The 6,000-nt window shown below is 39.6% G+C and overlaps 1 pseudogene; it reads right to left on the reverse strand.

The window, feature by feature from the left end:
* Nucleotides 1-832: 832 nt before the first annotated feature.
* Nucleotides 833-5,710, reverse strand: LOC107517024 (annotated as a pseudogene).
* Between the last annotated feature and the right edge of the window lie 290 nt (nt 5,711-6,000).

Here is a 6,000-nt window from a genome sequence, read left to right on the forward strand (position 1 = left end):
ATGTTAAAGGGTATGAACACCTTCACTTTCACTAGACATTGCCAAATTACTCTCAAAAATGGTCATATAACTTTACATTTACACAGGCACTATATGAAAGAATGTTCCAATGCAAATTACCAACCTTTAAAATTTTGTCTAAATTTGCCTTTTAAAAAATGTTGTCTATGAAATGGTATCACTATCTTTTTAATTTGCACTCTCCTGTTTATAAGTGAGGCTGGTTTTCTTTACATATATTTATTTCCTCTCTTGTTTCCTCTTTCAAAAATTGCCTATTCACACACTTTGACCGTTTTTATGTGGGATTTTTTTTCCTTTTGAAATTGATTTGTAGAAGTTCAATACATATTTTAGATATCGCTTTCTCAGTTGTCTGTGAGTTGTAAATATCTTTGTCCTGTCATGACTTATCTTTTCATTTGTATTTGTGGTAATTATTAATTTGCATTTTTGCTAATTATTAAGTAAAATATTCTAATTTCCAAAATGCAAACAAAACAGAAAGTATTGGTTCTGTAATCCTACCATGAATAAATAACTAATTATTGTCCACATTTTGGTGTTCTAGGTCCTAAGCTTTTTTCTAAATATATTCACAAAATATAAACATGTACACAGGCAATTTAAAAAATAAAATCGTAGTATATATTCTGGTTTTTAGCCTATTTTTTTTTCACTTAATGCACCATGGCCTGCTTTCTGTGTTAATAAGTATAGACCAACAGCTTTTAAATAGATACATCACTTATACCACCAGTCTTCTATTGATGATCATTTAGGGTCTTTCCCATTTTTCACTTTTTTTTTTTTTTTTTTTTTGGTTTTTAAAAGCTTTACTAACATTAACACTAACCAGTATCCTTAGTTGATCAATATAATAGGGCTAATGATTTGGAGTGGTCACTGGGCATAAGAGACATTTCTGAGACCTCACAAAAGAGTACAGTGTGGAGACTAGAATTAATTGTGTCATCTCTTCACAGAACAGTCACCGCAAGCAGCATAGGACACTCTAAGAGTGTTCACTGCTGCTCCACAGCCTCTGCACTGTAAGAGGGTAGGTGAAGGCAAACACCGGAGGAGATTCCAGGGCATCTGCAGTCACACAGTATCTGGGAGGCAGCAGGTAGGATGGCAGCTCATAAATTCCCAACCTGGGGCAGCAGTGAGCAGCATGATGCTATAGTGCTACACATGCTCGGTGGCTGCAGCCTACGGTTCACTTTCTTTACTTATGAGGAAAATACACACATTTAAGAAACTGTTACCCTATGTTGAGCCCCAGGCTAGATATCTGTATTCTCATCAGGAAACGTGATATTACGTGGTTGTTTCATTAGCTATTCTGTCACTTATAACCTGCTTTAATGACTCGAAGGTGAGAGTTATATGTGTATATGTAATTATGGCTTAACAAGAAGGTAATTAACTTGCTTTGCTTTTAAGAAGCACAAACAGTATAGATTTAAATGATGATTTGGTAAGAAGCATAAATGTATAGGAAAGAGATCAATCTTTTAAGACCAAAGTCAACAGTTATTTTGGTTCATTAAAATACATTACACAGCCACTATAATGTATCTGGCACTAATTCCAAAGATGTCTAGCAACTAATTTGACTGCCCACAAGGCACTCCTGACACTGCCAGTTGATAGACCAGGATGTCAGGCTCCATGGAAACGACTGCAGAGATGGGCTCCCTGATGCTACTTTCTGGATGATGATCCTCCACTGTGATAATGTGGTCATCTGTAGATTTTGCATTGGAGATGATGGTGGCAACAACCAGGGGTTTAACAGTAAACAGGTCAATGACATGGAAAGAACATCTGGCTGGGAAAAATCCTCGGCAGTTGCTAAGACTCATGTCGAGTAACTCCAGCTCCAAAACTGTGACCTTGTCATTGGCAATGTGTCGGATGACCTTGGCCTGTCCAATCTCAAAACTTTCTTGTGGTTCATAAATAATGGCAGTTTCTGGATGGCTGGTCCAAATGTAACACATCCCCTTGATACTGGCTACCAGGAACACAGCATGATCCATGGAGACAGTGTCACTTAGAGAGAAAATGGTACAGTTGATAGTGGCTTGGAACATGGCTAGATCCTCCAGGGCCATCTGGAGGGAGCCATCTTCACCAGTGGATACCCTGCAGTGGGACCCAATAAAGTCAATGCTGGTTTGAAAGATGGCTCCCATCCAGATCTGATCAACCGTTCAGATCAAAAAGGCAGCAAAGGTACCAGTAAAAGCACCGGGCTGACCACGGGTGGTGCATCCCAAAGCCATGCTCACCATGTTTTGCCCAGCAATAAAACACTCAATGAAGTGCTCAGGGTGCTTCTTCTTGAATATCTCAGAGAAGGTAGAGTTCTTGTTGTTCCTGTCCAGCACAATGACTCTGTCATTTGCATGGTTCAGCTTAGCCAGAGCCAAACTGCATCTTTTCCTAGTAGCTACCTCCTAATCAACTTTGTAAACAGGTGAAGAGGCCATCTCGATGTCCATGATGTTGATTTGAAGTGAGTCTTCAATAGGAGGTTTTGGTTCGAGATTTCTAGTGATGTGCATCTGCCTGTCAATTATTTGATAATTGCATCTGCTCTTTCTTTTGGTGTTGGCTTTCCATACCAATTATCTGCATCCTCAAAGCTTAGAATGCCCTGGCCTTTGAAGGTCTTAGCAACTACAGCAGTAGGCTTATTCTTCATTTGAGTTGCTTGCCAGAACACCTGGCACTGCACCTCCACCTCACTGACTGTCCACCACATAGGTATTCTACTCACAAGTCTTCGCAGCACTTCTTGAGAGGCAAGGAGCCACTGTGGCTTAGGTGGTTCACATTATAGATGGCCTCGAGATCGTCCAGACTATAGTGGGAAGCCAAGGCCAATGCCTCCCAGACGGAGCCTTCCGAAGACTCTCTATCTCCCACGAGACAATATATGCCATCCCACATGCAGCCCCCTTGTCTGAGCCATCTGGTTGCCACATCAAAAAATGACAGTCTCTTGGAGAGGATGAATCAGTCATTGTCTGGGTTCTCTGGGTCTGCCTGTTTATACCTCATGTAGAAGAACAGCACAGACATGACCTCAGCAGCACTGCTGCATGATGTGGGATGGCCGGAGCTCCGGGCCCTTGTGAGTGGTCCTGATGGAGAGGATGTGCAGATCGTTGGCCATGTGCCACAGTACATGCACAGACTTTGCATCAGGATTGGCTTCATCGGCCATGGTAGCACTGGGCTCAACGTCAGCCATAGCTGAGATCCTGTCTGTGTCTGAAGAGCAAGTGCCCTATTTTTCACTTTTATAAACAATACTTCCATGAATGTCCTATGCTCTTATCAAATTGTTTTCTTAGAATACATTAAGTAAAAATCGCTAGGTCAAAGGATATTGCTATCTTAAAAGCAAATTACTGTTTATTAAACATAAGTTCAATCAACCTTAAATAAAGCTAACATTCATATGTTGATTTTTCACTATAATATTTATGAAATGTTCTTATTCTAAAATAATCTATAAATGAGAATTTCTAGTTTTTAGAAAATTTTGTTACCCCAGAAAAAAAATTTTTATTTTATGTTATAGCCCATCAAGTACTTCTGTCTCCCTGGAAAGAGCAGTGATTTATTAGAATTGATTTCTTTACCATGTCTTCCAACACAATAAAAGATTATAAGAATGACCATAAAATTAGTATTCTTTTTAAAGTCAGCTTCATTGAGGTATAATTTCTGTAAAGTAAAATTACCCTATTTAATGAACAGATTCATGAGTTTCAACAAATGCACATGGTCACATAGCCACAGTCAGGATATTGGACAGTTCCATCTCTCCAACAAATTTCCTTATGCTTCTCTGTTGGCAGTCCTGTCCCCAACTCCAGGTCCTGAAAACCACTGACCTGTTTTTCATCCATACATTTTTGCTTTTCCCAGAATTAAATTTTAAAAGACTCATACAGATTTTTGAGGCTCTTCTTTCACTCAGAATGAGGATTTTGAGATTTATCAAGGTTGTTGTGTGTACTAATAGTCTTTACTTTTTCTTGCTGAGTAATATTCTATTGCATGAATGAGCCACAGTTTATTTCTCCATTCATCAGTTGAAGGTCATTTGGGTTGTGTTTCCATTCTTAGCAATTATGACTGAAGCTGACAGAAACATTCACATATCGATCTTAATGTGACCATAATTTTTCATTTCTCGTAGGTAAATACCTAGCATTAAGATTGACAAATTGTATAGTGTATTAGGGTTCTCCCAAGAAACAGAACCAATTGGAAATTATATCTATCCACCTTTGCATCTAGAGAAGGGAGTGAGGTAAAGTTGATGTTGCAGTCTGGAGTCCAAAATTGGCAGAGCAGGTTGATAGGCAGGAGTCTCAGGGAGGGTTTCTATGCTGAAATCTTGAAGCATAATCGTTTCCTTGGGAAACCTCAGCCTTTGCTCTTTAAGGCCTCCAACTGATCAGATGAGGTCCACCAAAATTATGAAGGGTAATCAGCTTTACTCAAAGTCTACTCATTATAAATATTTATCCATCTAAAAAATATCTTCCCAGCAATATCTAGACTAGTGTTTGGCTTGACTTAGCCAAGCTGACACATGAAATTGACCATCATATATGGTAAATATATGTTTAACTGCCGAACTGTTTTCTAAAGTGGGTATACCCTTTGGTGTTCGCACCAGCAACGTATGAGTGTTCATATGAGTGATTTTTTAAAAGTATTTATTTAGTACCTATATACTATTTGCCACAAGCACTGAGGATATAAAGAAAATAAGTCAAAATTACCCCCAGGAATATGTTAAAAAAAAATCTAAAAGACTGTTTTCCACTTCCAAGTATCTAGCTTAGGTGGAAGCACACATATTCTAACACAGGTGTAAAAAGTTGAGTATGCTGTTCAATGCTACATAGGTAATAACCTAATTTACTAGCTAATATATTGCACCCTTCAAAATTTGGCTGGCATCTTAATATTTAACCACTTTATATATGCCCTCAGCAGAGACCAATACCTTAATAAGCATAAAACCAGAAAACCTAAACGGTGTTGACAGAAGAGCAACCCCTTCCCACCTTTATCATTATTCTTACTTTTCTCCCTAGTAGATGTGGGCTTTTAATAAAGAATGAGGAGCTTATGTAAATCAGCTATGAGTCATCAGGGGCAGGGAAGAGAGTGAGGAACAACTTCTTCCTATCCTTCTACAGGAGGGTGCTTAGCTCAGTACTCAGCCAGTCATCTCAACACCAGAGTAACAGCATCCCTCCTTCCCGGACTAGGGAGTTTTGCCTGCCTCAGTTGAAGGAAGGGTACTGTTGCGTTTGCATCAGAAATCAAATGTTTTCCATTTAAAACCTCAATGACTAACTCATGCATAAGGACTGGAGCATAGGGATCACAGGCAGTGGCTATTATGGAAATGAGTGGAATTAGCCCAATGTTTATAACAATCATCTTTAGCATCATTTCACCCTTTAGCAGCATAGGAAATTTATGCCTTGGAACTCAGGAAGCTCATAGATGAATGCGCACAGGTTATTACCAAGTAAGAGGATTCCCTTTTCTCTGAAGAGCTGGAGCTTACTGCAGCAAGCCTGCCAGGTGATTAGGACTGTTCACAGTTGTTGCACTTCAGGGCCTGGCTCCACAGCCCCACATTGCCTCAGTGCCCATTCAGTCTCTCTCTCTCTCTCTCTCTCTCTCTCTCTTTCTCTCTCTCATTCTCGTCTGTTTGCTGCAGTTTCCTTGATTTGGAGTGACTGCTTGCTTGCTTGGACAATCCATCCATCCTGCTGGGGAACTAGGTCCCAGGATAATCCACACACACATCACCCTTCTTCTCCTATCCTATCACTGGCGATAGGAACTGCAGTATCTGGAAGGAAACCGGCACTTGTCTTCACAGTCTATTCTTTCTTCTTGTCCTCATTCTATTCCTTCTTCTACACTTCCTTTCTCATTTCTCTC

Source organism: Rousettus aegyptiacus, unplaced genomic scaffold (genome assembly GCF_014176215.1).
Source record: "Rousettus aegyptiacus isolate mRouAeg1 unplaced genomic scaffold, mRouAeg1.p scaffold_m13_p_3, whole genome shotgun sequence".
NCBI lineage: Eukaryota > Metazoa > Chordata > Mammalia > Chiroptera > Pteropodidae > Rousettus > Rousettus aegyptiacus.